Source organism: Mauremys mutica, chromosome 5, assembly GCF_020497125.1.
Source record: "Mauremys mutica isolate MM-2020 ecotype Southern chromosome 5, ASM2049712v1, whole genome shotgun sequence".
Lineage (NCBI taxonomy): Eukaryota > Metazoa > Chordata > Testudines > Geoemydidae > Mauremys > Mauremys mutica.
In genome coordinates, this window is record NC_059076.1 from 62,966,101 (window position 1) to 62,983,391 (window position 17,291).

At 46.5% G+C, this 17,291-nt stretch overlaps 1 protein-coding gene across 5 annotated transcripts in view; it reads right to left on the reverse strand.

Moving 5' to 3' along the window:
- The window catches only part of FBXW7 (F-box and WD repeat domain containing 7), a 278,082-nt gene that overhangs the window by 179,684 nt on the left and 81,107 nt on the right, over positions 1–17,291 (reverse strand). Inside the window, exon 1 of one of the 5 annotated variants that reach the window (XM_045018644.1) lies at positions 11,447–11,511. The exons of 3 other annotated variants lie outside the window; for them this stretch is intronic. The gene's annotated coding sequence lies outside the window, so the exon portion shown is untranslated. Of the gene's footprint in view, positions 1–4,787; positions 4,908–11,446; positions 11,512–17,291 lie in introns of those variants that run through there. One more of the 5 variants, XM_045018643.1, reaches the window with a different exon arrangement.

Genomic DNA, 17,291 nt, shown 5'->3' on the forward strand with positions numbered 1-17,291 from the left:
CCCTGGAGGAGCTGAAAGCTCTTGGTAGAGTCTCCGTCTGTAACTGACGTCGCTCGATGCGGCACCGGGGATCGGTACCGGTAGACAGACCGGTACCGAGAACGGGACCTGCCACCGAAGCTGTGCCGGGCGGTCGACCGAGGGCGGTGCCTGAGGCTTGATCGGAGCTGAGTGTCCCGGACCGGCGAACGGGATGCTGACCGGTGCCGCGAGCACTACTGGTACCAACAGAGAGAACGGCGCCGAGACCTAGATCGGTGACGGGACCGAGAACATCTGCGGAACCGCGACCCTGAACGGTGCCGCTGTGCGGTGCCGAGATAGGGTGGTCTGATCAAGGCAGGCTTGCCCATCGACTATGTAACCCCCACCGGCGGTGCCGGGGGTTGAGGCAGCGTAGATGCTGTCGTTGCAATCAGCCCCCTCGCCGTGGACACTGTCTCCGGCGTGGAGGGAATAGTGAGCTCGACCATAGCTGGCACCCCGGATGCAGCTTCATAGTGAGCTCGACCACGGTCCATACCGGGGAGTGTTCCAGCACCGGACTCGACGGCTTTTGCCTGGCCGGAGTTAATGGTGCGGGCATTGTCGGTGCCGCGGTAGACATCGGTGCCGGGCGATCCGACGGAGCATAGCGCTCGGCTGCAGAGCAGGCGGCTCGGACGCAGCTTCAGGGCGAGCTCGACCACGGTCCGTACCGGGGAGCTTTCCGGCACCGGACTCGACGGCTCTTGCCTGGCCGGAGTTAATGGTGCGGACATTGACGGTGCCGCGGCAGACATCGGTGCCGGGCGGTCCCACTGAACATAGCGCTCGGCTGCGGAGCAGGCGGCTTGGACGCAGCTTCCTAGCGAGCTCGACCACGGTCCGTACCGGGGAGCTTACCAGCACCGGACTCGACGGCTCTTGCCTGGCCGGAGCTAACGGTGTGGATACTGTCGGTGCCGTGGCAGACATCGGTGCCGGGCGATCCGACTGAACATCGCGCTCGACTGCGGAGCAGGCGGCTCGGACGCAGCTTCCGGGCGAGCTCGACCACGGTGCGTACCGGGGAGCTTTCCGGCACCTGACTCGACGGCTCTTGCCTGGCCGGAGTTAACGGTGCGGATATTGTCGGTGCCACGGCCGACATCGGTTCCGGGCGATCCGACGGAGCATAGCGCTCGGCTGCGGAGCAGGCGGCTCGGACGCAGCTTCATAGCAAGCTCGACCACGGTCCATACCGGGGAGCTTTCCAGCACCGGACTCGACGGCTCTTGCCTGGCCGGAGTGAAAGGTGCGGATATTGTCGGTGCCACGGCAGACATCAGTGCCGGGCGATCCGACGGAGCATAGCGCTCGGCTGCGGAGCAGGCGGCTCGGACGCAGCTTCCGGGCGAGCTCGACCACGGTGCGTACCGGGGAGCTTTCCAGCACCGGACTCGACGGCTCTTGCCTGGCCGGAGTAACTCTTCATCCTCCAGGAGAGAGGTCCATGCCGAGGGTACGTCGGAGTCAGCGACGGTGGTGCCAGGAGGCCTTGGCGGCACCGGCGGTCCGGTGCCGAGGGAGCGCGCCGTGAAAACTAACTAGCGCTCGGCGCCGAGAGCGGAGGAGCAAGAGCTGCCTCCCTCAGGAGCTGTTTAAAATGAAAGCCCCGCTCCCCTTTGAACACTGATTAAAGGCCTCACAAATGCGGCACTTATCTGTGAGGTAAGATCCCTCGAGGCACTTAGGAAAAGATCTCTTGTCGGCAGCGGCTTGTGGCCAGCCGAGCATTAGAAAACCTGTGGACCGGGCATTGGACCCGGCCCCGGGTGAGGGGAAGGGGATAAACCCCAACCCCTGTAAAATAAATACACTATACTATTCTAAAAACAAACAGAGTGAACTACAACTATAAACAGAACGAGAGAAAACTACGAGTAGCTAGGGAAGTGGAGGTCAGCTGAGCTGTGCTCCACTGTTCCAACGGCCGTCACGGGCGGAAAGAAGGAACTGAGGAGCGGACGGGCCGGCTGGGGTATATATCCTGCGCTATAGCGGCGCCACTCCAGGGGGCGCCCAGCCAGCCCGCCGGAGTTGCTAGGGTAAAAATCTTCCGAAGAGCCGTGCACGCGCGGCGCGCACACCTGACTGGAATGCATAGGAGCAATCACTCGAAGAAGAACAGCCTAGCTCCATCCTCTTTGGAACCGCCTTTCAGGTAGTTGAAGACTGCTATCAAATCCCCCCTCACTCGTCTCCAGACTAAATAACCCCAGTTCCCTCAGCCTCTCCTCGTAAGTCATGTGCCCCAGCCCCCTAATCATTTTTGTTGCCCTCCTCTGGACTCGCTCCAATTTGTCCACATCCCTTCTGTGGCGTGGAGACCAAAAATGGATGCAATACTCCAGGTGTGGCCTCACCAGTGCCAAATAGAGGGGAATAATCACTTCCCTCAATCCGCTGGCAATGCTCCTACTAATACAGCCCAATATGCCATTGGCCTTCTTGGCAACAAGGGCACACTGCTGACTCATATCCAGCTTCTCATCCACTATAATCCTCAGGTCCTTTTCTGCAGAACTTCTGCTTCGCCAGTCAGTCCCCAGCCTATAGCGGTGCATGGGAATCTTCCTTCCTAAGTGCAGGACTCTGCACTTGTCCTTCTTGAACCTCATTAGATTTCTTTTGGTCCAATCCTCCAATTTTTCTAGGTCACTCTGGACCCTATCCCTACCCTCCAGTTTATCTACCTCTCCCCTCAGTTTAGTGACATCAGCGAACTTGCTGAGGGTGCAATTAATCCCATCATCCAGATCATTAATAAAGATGTTGAACAAAACCGGACCCAGGATCGACCCCTGGGGCACTCCACTTGATACCAGCTGCCAACTAGACATGGAGTCATTGATCACTACCCACTGAGCCCAACAATCTAGCCAGCTTTCTAACCACCTTACAGACCATTCATCCAATCCATACTTTTTTAACTTGCTGGCAAGAATACTGGGGGAGACTGTACCAAAAGCTTTGCTAAAGTCAAGATATATTTCATCCACCGCTTTCCCCATATCCACAGAGCCAGTTATCTCATCACAGAAGGAAATCAGGTTGGTCAGGTATGACTTGCACTTGGTGAATCCATGTTGACTGTTCCTGATCACCTTCCTCTCCTCCAAGTGCTTCAAAATGGATTCCTTGAGGACCTGCTCCATGATTTTGCCAGGGACTGAAGTGAGGCTGACCGGTCTGTAGTTCCCCAGGTTCTCTTTCTTCCCTTATTTAAAGATGGGCACTATATTTGCCTTTTTCCAATTTTCTGGGACCTCCCCCGATTGCTACGAATTTTCAGAGATAATGGCCACTGGCTCTGCAAACACATCAGCCAACTCCCTCAGCATCCTTGGATGCATTAGATCTGGACCCATGGACTTGTGCACGTCCAGCTTTTCTAAATAGTCCTTAACCTGTTCTTTCACCACTGAGGGCTGCTCACCTCCTCCCCATACTGTATTGCCCAGTGCAGTAGTCTGGGAGCTGACCTTGTCTGTGAAGACTGAGGAAAAAAAAAAAAAAGCACTGAGTACTTCAGATTTTTCCACATCATCATGTCACTATGTTGCCTCACCCATTCAGTAAGGGTCCCACCCTTTTCCTGACCTCCTCCTTGTTGCTAACATACCTGTACAAACCCTTCTTGTTACCTTTCACATCCCTTGCTAGCTGCAACTCCAATTGCACCCCTGCATGCTCTAGCAATATTTTTATACTCCTCCCTAGTCCTCTGTCCAAATTTCCACTTCTTCTAAGCTCCTTTTTGAGTTTAAGCTCACCGAAGATTTCACTGTTAAGCCAAGCTGGTCACCTGCCATATTTGCTATTCTTTCTGTATTTCGGGTTGGTTCATTCCTGCGCCCTCAATAAGGCTTCTTTAAAATACAGCCAGCTCTCCTGGGCTCCTTGCCTCCTCATATTAGCTTCCCAGGGGATCCTGCCCATCAGTTCCCTAATGGAATCAAAGTCTGCTTTTCTGAAGTCCAGGGTCCATATTTTGCTACTCTCCTTTCTTCCTTTTGTCAGGATCCTGAACTCAACCATCTCATGGTCACTGCTGCCTAGGTTGCCACCCACTTCTACTTCCCTTACCAATTCTTCTCTGTTTGTAAGCAGCAAGTCAAGAGGAGCACGGCCCCTAGTCAGTTCCTCCAGCACTTGTCCCCAACTCTTTCCAAAAACTTCCTGGATTGTCTGTGCACTGCTGTATTGCTCTCCAAGCAGATGTCAGGGTGATTGAAGTCCTTCATTAGAACCAGGGCTTGTGATCTGGAAACTTCAGTTAGTTGTCCGAAGAAAGCCTAATCTACTTCATCCTTCTGATCCGGTGGTCTATAGCACACGCCCACTACGAAATCACCCTTGTTGCTCTCACTTCTAAACTTAACCCAAATACTCTCAACAGACTTTTCTCCAGTTTCAAACTGGAGCGCTGAGCAATCATACCGCTCTCTTACATACAATGCAACTCCTCCACCTTTCCTCCCATATCTGTCCTTCCTGAACAGTTTATACCCATCCTTACTTACATCTATTGCTTCCCCAGATCCACAAGACTTGTTACCCTGTCAAAGAAAGATATTAGATTGGTATGACATGATATGTTCTGGACAAATCTATGTTGACTGTTACTTATCACCTTGTTATCTTTTAGTGTTTACTAATCAATTATTTGATTATTCGCTCCATTATCTTCCAAGTACTGAAGTTGAGCTGACTGGTCTATAATTGTCCTTATTCCGTTTTTTATCAATAGGTACTATACTTACCCTTGTCCAGTCCTCTCGGATCTCTCCTCTCTCTCCATGAGTTCTCAAAGATAATTGCTAATGACTCAGACATCTCTTCAGCCTGTTCCTTAAGTATTCTAGGATGTATTCCGTCCGGCCCTGCTGGTGAAGACATCTAACTTGTCTAAACAATTCTTAACTTGTTCTTTCCCTATTTTAGCCTCAGATTCTACCCAGGGGTGAAAGTAACTGAAAGGACTTACCGGTACACTGGAGTCCTGAGTGGGAGCGTGACCTCAACCAGAAGAGGCGTGGCCTCAACCAGCTGTCACTGGGAGCCCCAGGGCCTTTAAATCACCCCGGAGCTACCAGCTGCAGAGGCAGCTGGGAGCCTCGGGGCTCAGGGGCGAAATAACGGGCTCGGCACTCCGGCCACTGCAGAGCTTTGGGCCCTTTAAAGTGTCGCTCGAGCCCGGCTGCTGGGCTCCAGTGGGGAATTAAAGGGCCAGAGGCTCCAGCTGCTGTGGGGAGTCCCGGGCCCTTTAAAGCACTGCCAGAGCTCTGGCGGTAATTTAAAGGGCCTGGGGCTCCCCGCAGTGGCAGAAGCACCAGGCCCTTTACATTCTCGCCCGAGCCTAGCAGCAGGGCTCGCGTGGTGATTTAAAGCGCCAGAGGCTCCGGCCGCTTGGGGAACCCATGGCCCTTTAAAGCGCTGCCCGAGCCCCACAGCTGGAGCTCCGGCGGCAGCGCTTTAAAGGGCCCGGGGCTTCCCGCAGCAGCTGGAGCTCCGGGCCCTTTAAATCCCCACCCGAGCCTGGCTGCCAGAGCTCCAGCGATGATTTAAAGGGGCCGGGGGCTCCCCGCAGCGGCTGGAGCCCTGGGCCCTTTAAATCACCACCCGGGAAGCCGGTCCAGTCTGGCACAGTGTACCAGCTCTTGCTGGTACATCGTACCAGGCCGTACCAGCTTACTTTCACCTCTGATTCTACCCCATTTATACTACTGTTCACGATGTTAGTCGTCCAATCACTGCTAACCTTTTTGGTGAAAACAAACAAAAAAGGCATGATCTAGTTATATTTACTTTGTAGAAACAGAATATGTCACCAACTAGTAGTAAATATATTTAACTTTAAAAGGGCCAGTTTTCCAAAGCTTAAAGCAATTATTGGCAAAACTGACTGGGAACAAATTTAAAATGGAAACTTTAACAAAAACTGGAAATTGTTCAAGGACAACCTATTGCAGTGGTTCTCAGACTTTTGTACTGGTGACCCCTTTCACATACCAAGCCTATGAGTGTGACCCCCCCTTATAAATGAAAAACACTTTTTAATATATTTAACACCATTATAAATGCTGGAAGCAAAGCGGGGTTTGGGGTGGAGGCTGACAGCTCACGACCCCTCATGTAATAACCTTGTGACCACCTGAGGGTTCCCAACCCCAAGTTTGAGAACCCCTTGTCCTATTGGATAACCAAAAATCCACGACTCCAAAGACATTTCAAAAACAAAAGTTATGCTGGGCAAGGAGCCAATCTGGCTAAAAGGAGATGGGAATGTGGTGATAAAACAAATAAAATATATAAAGGATGCAAAAAGGGGGAAGTAAATGGCAATGAATATAAGTTAAAAAAAGTGCAGGCAACTGATAAGGGAAGTCAGGTATAGGTCCATCAGTACATGCAGATGCTAAACTTGTAAACAGTGATGTAGAAAAGTCAGGAATGTTAAATAGATATTTCTACTCTCTGTTTAGAACGAGACAAGGAGATGTACCCAACCCATGTGATTTTGTAGAGAAAATATTAAGATCGCTATCTGTAACAAAAGAGCATGTGAGGCAGCATCTGCCAAAATTAACATTTTCAAATAAACAGACTCGAACAATTTACAACCAAGAGTCTTAAAGGAACTAACCAAGGAGCACTTTGAACTAGTGTGACTTTTTAACTAATCTTGAAAAACAAGGGACATTCCAAAGGACTGAGGACTGCCAATGTAGTTCCAATATTTAAAAAGGGAGAAAAGGATAAGCCAGGGAACTGTAGACCAGTTAGTCTGACGTTAATCCCAGGTAAAATAATGGACCAGTTAATTGGGACTCTATCAAAGAACTAGAGGCTACACAGCATGGTTTCATGGAAAGTAGGTCTTGTCAAACTTTTTTTTTTTTGTAAACAGGGTAACAGATCTGGTTGATAAAGGCAACTGTGTTTACACACCATACATAGATTTTTCCAAGGCATTTGACTTAGTATCACATGACATTTTGATTTTTTTTAAAACTGAATTATACAGAATACACATTAGATGGATTAACAATTGGTTCACAGACAGATCTCAAAATGTAGTTGTTAATGGGGAGATCTCAATGAGTGGGATGAGATGTTATACATACAGGATGACAGACTGTCTTAGAAAACAGTGACTTAGAGAAGGACATAGGCATAATCATAAGTACTTGCCTCAACATGAGCTGTCAGTGCAACACTGGCAAAAAGCTAATGAGATCCTCAGATGTATAAAAAAGAGCAACAAAAGTAGAAGCATGGAAGTGATCTTGACATTTGTACACAGAATTGGTAAGACCACTGCTAGAATGTTGTATCCATTTCTGATAATCACACTTCATGAAGAATGAAATACTGGAAGAGTTCAAAGGAGGGTCACAAAAATTATTAAAGAGCTGGAAAACGTCTCAAGATGTGAGGCTTAAGGAGCTTCAACCCATTCAGTTTATCGAGGAGAAGGTTGAGAAGTATCTTGATCCCTGAGTATAGGTTCTTAAACATGGAGAAAATATATGATAGTGGGGAACTGTTCAACCTTGCTGACAAAGGCATTGTGACAAATAAAGCAATTTCTTGTATATCCTTGGAAGACCTTATTAAATTAAGTTTAAGTATCTTTGGGGTCCATTGTATTAAATGCAAAGTTTATGTATTATCACGGGCCAGGACTGCATGTAACTTCTCTGCGAGGGAGATGTGATGTGAGGCCTGGGAGTCAAGGAACTATACTGAAAGTGTGCCAGACAAGAATGGACTTCTGGAACAAGAGTGTGAAGTGGATTTCCTGAGAAACACAAAGGGAGAGGTTAGCAAATGCCTTTATCTCCGGTTACACAAAAAAACAGCCTTCTGAATCATAGAATATCAGGGTTGGAAGGGATCTCAGGAAGTCATCTAGTCCAACCCCCTGCTCAAAGAAGGACCAACACCAACTAAATCATCCCAGCCAGGACTTTGTCAAGCCTGACCTTACCACCTCCCTAGGTAAACCATTCCAGTGTTTCACCACCCTCCTAGTGAAAAAGCTTTTCCTAATATCCAACCTAAACCTCCCCACTACAACTTGAGACCATTACTCTTTGTTCTCTCATCTGCTACCACTGAGAACAGTCTAGATCCATCCTCTTTGGAACCCCCTTTCAGGTAGCTGAAAGCAGCTATCAAATCCCCCCTCATTCTTCTCTTCTGTAGACTAAATAATCCCAGTTCCCTCAGTCTCTCCTCATAAATCATGTGCTCCAGCCCCCTAATCATTTTTGTTGCCCTCTGCTGGACTCTTTCCAATTTTTCCATCCTTCTTGTAGTGTGGGGCCCAAAACTGGAAACAGTACTCCAGATGAGGCCTCTGTAACCCCTAGGTCCTTTTCTGCAGAACTGCTGCCTAGCCACTTCGTCCCTAGTCTGTAGTAGTGCATGGGATTCTTCCGTCCTAAGTGCAGGACTCTGCACTTGTCCTTGTTGAACCTCATCAGATTTCTTTTGACCCAATCCTCTAATTTGTCCACATCCTGAAGCTATGCCCTGAAGAGTGAATCACTGTTTGCTGATTACCTGTTCTTCAATACTGGAGATCAAAGGCCTGAGCTATATAAAGAAATAGGCTGATCTGCTCAGTTTGTGTTCTGGTTCCAAATCAGAGGGAGTTATGAACTTGTAATGAAGAGAAAACCCAACTGTGTGTTTTTAAGGACTGACACCTACCCAACTCTAAAATTGAAGTTGGGGTGACCGCTGATAAGCATTTTAGCAAACATGTAGGTTCTTTTATTGTTTTTAAAATGTTTTATCTGTAATGCTTTCACCTTCCAAATAGATGTCCTTATTTAGAAAGAGCAAGTGTGGTAACTTGTAACTGCAAGCAATTACACTGTTCATGGCCTCTAGAGAGATAGCAAAGCACAGACACAGGCTTGTTTAGGCAGTCTGGCTTGCTGAGAACATCACAGTGTAAATCAAGGAGCTGTGCTGTCTTGACAGCCTGGTCAGGAGACAGAAAGACACAGGTCTCTCCCCAAGATAGGTAATGGCAGAGAAGCTCAGAGCCTAGAGTGGGTGCCCCAGGTGGACTAGGAGGGGGGAATACAGATATGAATAAAATGAAATAATCAACGATAAAAATCACTACATTCTCAGTTTTATACCCAGAGGATATTAAAAAATGGATAATAGCTATAGGCCCAAAGATCTAAATACCTGAAATGCCCATGGGTGGCTCATAGGCCCATGTTCTGAAGTATCAAAATACTTGTGGAATACTTATTCAATTTCTAGCCAGAACTAGTTGTGGTTTCATCTAGCAGCTCTGTTCTGCCCAGTTCTGATTTGAGCCTTTTCAAGTGACCACAGACAAAATAAAATTTTGTCACAGACTTACACTTGTGTTTTTTCTGCTATTTAGGGCCAGATTCTGTTGCTCCTCAATCACATTGGGCAGTAGTTGCTCATGTGACTAGTCCCTGGTGAGGTAAATAACTGCTCACTAATGTGGGTGGGTGAGATTCTGTGGCCTGCATTGTGCAGGTCAGACTAGATGATCATAATGGTCCCTTCTGACCTTAAAGTCTATGAGATGCAGTTGCCCTTAACTGTGACATATATGTAGGTTTGCCAGACATCCAGTATTCGACCAGAATGGCCGGTCGGCAAGGGACCCTGGCAGCTCTGGTCTGCACAGCGGACTGGGCCGCTAAAAGTCCAGTTGGCTACAGCAGGGCAGGCAGGCTCTGTGCCCAGCTCCACGCAGCTCCTGGGAAGTTGCCAGCATGTCCCTCCAGCTCCTAGGCCAGGGATGGGCAAACATTCTGAAACTGTATGGAGGGCCAGGTAGGGAAGGCTGTGCTCCCCAAACAGCCTGGCCCCCGCCACCTATCTGCCCCCTCCCACTTCCCGCCCCTGTACTGCCCCCCTCAGAATTCCCAACCCATCCAACCTCCCATGCTCCCTGTCCCGACTGCCCGACCCCCTATCCACACTCCCGCCCCCTGACGGGCCCGGGACTCCCATGCCTATCCAACCGCCCCCTGCTCCCTGTCCCCTGACTATCCCCCGGGACCCTCTGCCCCTTATCCAACCTCCCCGCTCCACACCCCCTTACCACGCCACTCAGAGCACCAGGACTGGCAGCCGCGCCACCCGGCCAGAGCCAGCAATGTCACCACACAGTCTACAGCACCTGGGCAGGCCAGCGGCTCTTGCTGCTGCACTGCCCGGCAGGAGCTCGCAGCCCCACTGCCCAGAGCCCATGGCCCCACCCCCCCAGCTTGAAGTCCCTCCTGCACACCAAATCCCTCATCCCTGGCCCCATCCCAGAGCCCACAGCCCCAGCCTGGATACCCCTCCCACACTACAAACCCCTCAGCCCCAGCCCAGAGCTCACACCCCCCTCCCACACTCCAATCCCCTATCCCAGCCTGGAGCTCCCTCCCAAACTCAAAATCCCTCAGCCCCCCTGAGCTCAGAGCCCTCTCCTGCATCCCAGACCCACACCCCAGAGCCTGCACCCCCCAGCCAGAGCCTACACCTCAACCCGGATCCCCCTCCCACACTCCAAAACCATTTGGACCCAGCCTGGAGGCCCCTCCTGCACCCCAAACCCCTCATCCCCAGCCCCACCCCAGAGCCTGCACCCTCACCCCCTCCTGCACCCCAACCCCTTGCCCCAGCCTGGTGAAAAGGAGCCAGTGTAGGGGAGAGTGAGCAAACTTGCTGTATAAATTGGTATCCACTGAACTACAGGGCTCTAACAGGAACCGCAGCGACGAAAGCAGCAATCTGCTGGGCCACTGCTCCAGGAGCCAGAACCCCACGCCAGCAGCTCCTTTGACATGGGTGTACCGCCCCAGTCCTGCCCACTGGGGTGGGCAACAGGCTCATGGCAGCTGTCCCTGGTCACGCTAGTGCAGTGGGTGGGACTGGTGTGGTACAGCCATGCTGGAGGAGTTGCCGGCATGGGGCGTTGACTCCTGGGAGCGGCAGCCCAACAGGCTGTTGCTTTCGCTGCTGTGGCTCTCGGTAGAGCCCTGGAACTCTGCAAATACCAATTTATATCTGCGGATAAAAATTTTGTATTCATGCAGGGCTGTACTGACAATCAGAAGAGATGTGATGGTGTGTACACACACACACACACACACACACACACGTTCAAAGAGTGCACCGGGGGGAAAAAAAGCTAACATTTCAATAACCCAAATACTGATAAAAGATTTTTACAACTGTAAATTTCCCCTGAAGGCCAACATCTTGTGCATGTTACAAGTTAGCTCAGAGCAATTTTTTTTTTTAATAGCCTAGAATTAAATGCTGGGGAAAAAAGGGATTTAAAATGCAAGTGCTGACGTAACCTTAACTACAGCATTTTGCACTATAGAGCAGCACAGCTATAATTAAAAAGACAACTTACATCAAGTAAAAACCTTCACTGCAAGCCTTTTTAATGGATCAATACTTCATCACCATCAGCAACTCAACAGGCTAAGGGAAGAGATGGAAAAAATTAGGCTTGTTAAGCAATTAAGGAAAATAACTTGTATGAATACAAGGATCTTTTGAAGGCTCTGGAAAGCTGGTTGTATAAGATATCCCCGAATTTATTATTTACTTCTAGAATTAACCACAAAACATAGGGATTGCTTTACATCACATACTAATACAAAAACATCCATGTCTGTTGTACTGATTTTCTTGCATTACAGAATGGCTGCAAAAAACTGTTAAAGATGCAATGAGAAAGCTAACTATTAAAATTGGGGGGAAAGCTGCAGAATGGAAGCTCTAAATAACTGAAAATATATTAGGGAGAAAGCTGCAGCGTATATGACTCAATTTACAGAAATACAGGAAACTGGGTTTTTTAAGCAACCAGCAATGTGGTAAGCACATATAGAACTAGCTCTCTTTTTCATAAATTTAGTAGTAAGATCTTTTAAGGCAGAGAACCAATGAACTTTAGCTATTTATTGCAGAAAGACCTGAGAAGTGCAGTTTGGTACCTGGTGATGTGAAACAGCCACAGCTACAACAGGAAGATTTTTAAGCTACCTGTATATGTAAAGTTTCTTGAAGGGCCCAGCAATACATCAAGATGAACTGGTAAGTCCCCTACTGCAGTAAAGGAGTCATCCAGAAATCTGAGGATTCTTCCCCAGCATGGAACGATCACTTTCTGATGACCCTGGCTAGATATGTGAGTTCATCTGCCCTGTGTCCATGGCAGCCTTTAGTAAAATGTGAAGAAAAAGCCACTGGAGGTAACCATGCTGCTTTTATTTTTATTTCTTTTCTCATGGAGGGGAATTATCTGGGCATTTCTGTATTCTCTGAGCATGCACTCTTACCTCAGGCAAATTGCCTCATTTTAAAATGCTTGAATTTTTCACTCTGTAGTTCTATTATTGCCAACAAGCTTAGTATTATTCACTTACAAGGTAGACAGAAAAGTGGCAGTACAGAATCTTCATTTTGGTTGGGAAGAGCAACGTGCAAATGTTTATGTATGACAATTTTTTTTCTCTCCCTCTTTCTCTGGTGTGGAGAAGGGATTTTTCCATTTTATCTTCTTAGGATACGACTCTGCAAGTCCTTAGTAGCATTCAAGTCAACTACCATAGACGAAGTAGTGGTTTGGAGGGTCAGGGCTTCCGAATGAAATTTTCAAAAATGACTACACTGATTTTGGATGCCCAAACTGGCACATTTTAAAGGGCTCTGATTTTCATGATGTGTTGAGAACCCATCCTTAGCTAATCAAGCCTCATAAAAGTATCTCTGGGTAGGCACATATTGAAAATGTAGACCTAAGTGTGTATTTGGCTACATCTTTTACATTTTGTAAGGCATTGCCAATGGTATACTCTCATCTGGAATATTGTCTTGATTTTTCACCACCTCATTTCAGAAAAGGTATAGCAGAAATAGAGATGATTCAGAGGTGAACACAATGAATGGTAAGTGGACATGGAAAAATGTTCTATACAAAGACATCAAAAACAATGGGGCTGCTAAAGTTAGAGAGGAGACATGATAGAGAGAGAGACAAAATAATTAACAATTCAAAATGTAAATCAGGCACTCCAATTTACCTGCTCCAACTACAAGGATATTATCAATGAAACTGAACAGCAACAGTTTTTTTGAAAGTCATAAAAGGATTTTTTTTGTTTTTACACAATGTATAATTAACATATGGAACTAACTGTTGATTTCAATGGTTTCTTGTGACAACTTTGCAGGATTCAGAATAGGATCGTACATTTATATGGAGAATAAGAATATCAAACTATATGATAGGATTTAAAAAAATTCTAGGAAGCACGTTAATGCTTATGCTTCAGAGGAAAAACTAACCATTTCCTGATAGAAACTGGTGTAACAGACTGACAATATCCTGCAACATCCTGGACAAACCTTTTGGAACTAAGGGTATGTCTACACTACCCGCCGGATCGGCGGCCAGCGATCAATCCAGCGGGGGGGTCGATTTATCACGTCTAGTCTAGAAGCCATAAATCAACCCCTGAGCACTCTCCCATTGACTCCTTTACTCCACAATCACGAGAGGCGCAGGAGGAATCAACAGGGGAGCGGCAGCAGTCGACTCACCACGGTGAAGACACCACAGTAAGTCGATCAAAGTATGTTGACTTCGGCTACGTTATTCACATAGCTGAAGCTGCATAACTTAGATCGACCCCCTCGGCCCCCCAGTGTAGACCAGGCCTTAGATAAGCTTTACGGAATTAACTTAAGCCTTTCTCTGCTGAGAATAACAGTGAAGGCAGGGAACTGTTCAGCCTGGAGACTCTCCAGTCAGAAGAGTATCCAGCCAAGAAAGGTGATTGCCAAGGGAACCTGAAGCCTGAGAGTGGGGGCCATTGCGGGACCCGTAGAGGAGGAATATAGGTGCAGCTGCCCTGAACTGTGACAGTTAAGAAGCGAGTTTCCCTCAACAATCATGTTGGGGGAAACATAAGAACGGCCATACTGGGTCAGACTAAAGGTCCATCAAGCCCAGTATCCTGTCCTCTGACAGTGGCCAATGGCACATGCCCCAAAGGGAATGAACAGACAGGCTACCATCAAGTGATCCATGCCATGTCACCCAATCCCAGCTTCTGGCAAACAGAGGCTAAGGACACCCTTCCTGCCCATCCTGGCTAATAGCCATTGATGGACCTATCTTCCACAAATCTATCTAGTTCCCTTTTGAACCCCGTTATAGTACTGGCCTTCACAACACCCTCTGGCAAGGAGTTCCAGAGGTTTACAGTGCAACCTGCTACCTATTAATTTCATTTGGTGGCCCCTTGTTCTTGTATTATCAGAAGGAGTAAATAACAATTCCTTATTTACTTGTATTATCAGAAGGAGTAAATAACAATTCCTTATTTACTTTCTCTATACCACTCATGATTTTATAGACCTCTATCATATCCCCCCTTAGTCACCTCTTTTCCAAGCTGAAAAGTCCCAGTCTTATTAATCTCTCCTCATACGGAAGCCATTCTATACCCCTAATCATTTTTGTTGCCCTTTTCTGAACCTTTTCCAATTCCAATATATCTTTTTTGAGATGGGGCTACCACATCTGCACGTAGTATTCAAGGTGTGGGTGTACCATGGATTTATATAGAGGCAATATGATATTTTCTGTCTTATTATCTACCCCTTTCTTGATGAATCCCAACATTGTTCGCTTTTTTGACTGCCGCTGCACATTGAGTGGATGATTTCAGAGAACTATCCACAATGACTCCGAGATCTCTTTCTTGAGTGGCAACAGCTAATTTAGACCCCGTCATTGAATATGTATAGTTAGGATTATGTTTTCCAATGTGCATTACTTTGGATTTATCAATATTAAATTTCATCTGCAAATTTTGCCACCTCACTATTTACCCCTTTTTCCAGATCGTTTATGAAGATATTAAATAGGACTGGGGCCAGTACATATCCCTGGGGGACACCACTATTTACCTCTCTCCATTCTGAAAACTGACAGTTTATTCCTACCCTTTGTTTCCTGTCTTTTAACTAGTTACCAATCCATGAGAGAAACTTCCCTCTTATCCCATGACTGCTTATTTTGCTTAAGAGCCTTTGGTGAGGGACCTTGTCAAAGGCTTTCTGAAAATCTAAATATACTATATCCACTGGAGCCCCTTTGTCCGCATGCTTGTTGACCCCCTCAAAGAATTCTAGTAGATTGGTGAGGCATGTTGTTCGATAATTGTCCATTACAGGTGTCTTGCATCTTCCTCTGAAGCTTCTGATGCTGGCCAACAACAGATACAGGATGCTGAAGAAGATGAACCTCAGATCTGACCTGCATGGCAATTTCTATAATCCTACTTCTTAGAGTTTATCACAAATCTGTTAAAACCTCCCTGAAACGGATACCACCAGTATAACTCTACCAGTGACAGGAACAGTGCAAATGCTAGTGAAGACTGACTACATCACCTAACACCATGAACAGAACATTGTGATTAACATGCTCTGCTCCACCCTAGGATTTCCACTGTTGAAGCTATCCATGGAGCAGCCCCAATACAAGATTTTCATAGAATTGTTATTGTAGGTGTGGCCTTTCTGTACCGCTCCACTTCCTCTACTACAACATCAGCAGCCTTGATTCATCATGAGTTGTCAAAGAATTATCCAAAAAGCTCTGTCAACCACTGATATTGATTAACACATTTTGGAACACTGGGGAAGTGCCAGAACACCGGAGCTAATATTTTTTAAAAGGTAAATAAAATGACCTGGATTAGTCTGACACAACAGTCAAACAAAACTGGAAAGAGTGCTATGGAATGTAACAGTCAAGCATTAAAGGACAGTAGCATAATTAATGTCAGCAACATGTTTTATGGAAAAAAAGGGTCGTGTCAAACAAACTTGATTTTTTAAAATGAGATTAGAAGTTTGGTTGATAAAGGTAACTATTTGACGCAACATACTTAGGCTTTTGCAAGGGGGTTGACTTACTATAACATGACATTCTGATTAATTACTATACAAAAAAACCTCAGTGTAGCACATATGAAATGGATTTAAAAACTGAGGATTTGAAGAAAAAAAAAAGGCATTGTAAATAGAAAATCATCATCCAAAAGGGCTGTTTATAGGATCCTGCAAGGATCTGTTCTTGAGCCAATATTACTGAGTATCTTTATCAGTGATCTGAAATAAAATCATTGCTGGTAAAGTTTACAGAGGACACAAAAATGGGCAGTGGTGGTAAATAACTGTATGAACTGGTCATTTCAACAGAGCTATCTGGATTGCTTGCTAAAACTGGGCTCATTTGAACAACATGTATTTTAATATAGTCAAATGAAAGACTGCAAATATATGAACAAAGTTATGTAGGTCACATTTACAGGATAGAGGATTGTATGCTGGAAAGCAGTGACTCTGAAAAGGACTTAATAGTAATGGTGTATAACCAAGTGAACATGAGCTACTGGTGTGATGCCGTAACTAGGAGAACTAACAATCTTTGGATGTATGAGCAGGCGAATACAAAGTAGGAGTTGTAAGGTGGTATTGCTTCTGTATATGACATTTGTGAATTACTGGAATACTGTGCCCAGTTCTGGTGACCACACTTTCAAGAGCATATCAAAAAAAATGGAAAGGTGTCTGAAAAGAGCTACAAGAATGACTCAGGGTCTGGAAAACCCGCTTTACAATCATGGATCGTGATCTGCAAACACCTACATGGGAAGATTGCTGATCATAGAAGGCTCTTTAATCTAGCAGACAAACGCATAGCAAGATCCAATGGTCTGGGAAACACTAGACAAATTTAAATTAGAAATAAGGCACTTTTAAAAATATATATAATGAGGGCAATGAATCATTTGAACAGCTTAAAAAACAAAACAAAAAAACCCCCCCGCTGTATATAAACCACAAGCATGGGTGAAATCTTTGGCCTGTATTACACAGAAGGTCAGACTAGATGCTCATAACAGTCTCTCAGGCCTTCAATCTATTATTCTTCCCTTCCTCCCATTTCTTCTGTACATGTTCTGATGATACCTCCTACACATGGAATGCTTTCCCCTTTCAGTTCTCCAGCCCACCAATGCCTCCTTACTAATCTATCCTCTGAAGATTTTGCTCCTCTTTGTTGTTTACAAGAGATGATTAATTTAAAAATTAAGTTACTCCTCTGGAACTTCCCAGTCTATTCTATCACTGTGTAACTGTCTTTTAGATTACACTTGCAACTCCAAAAT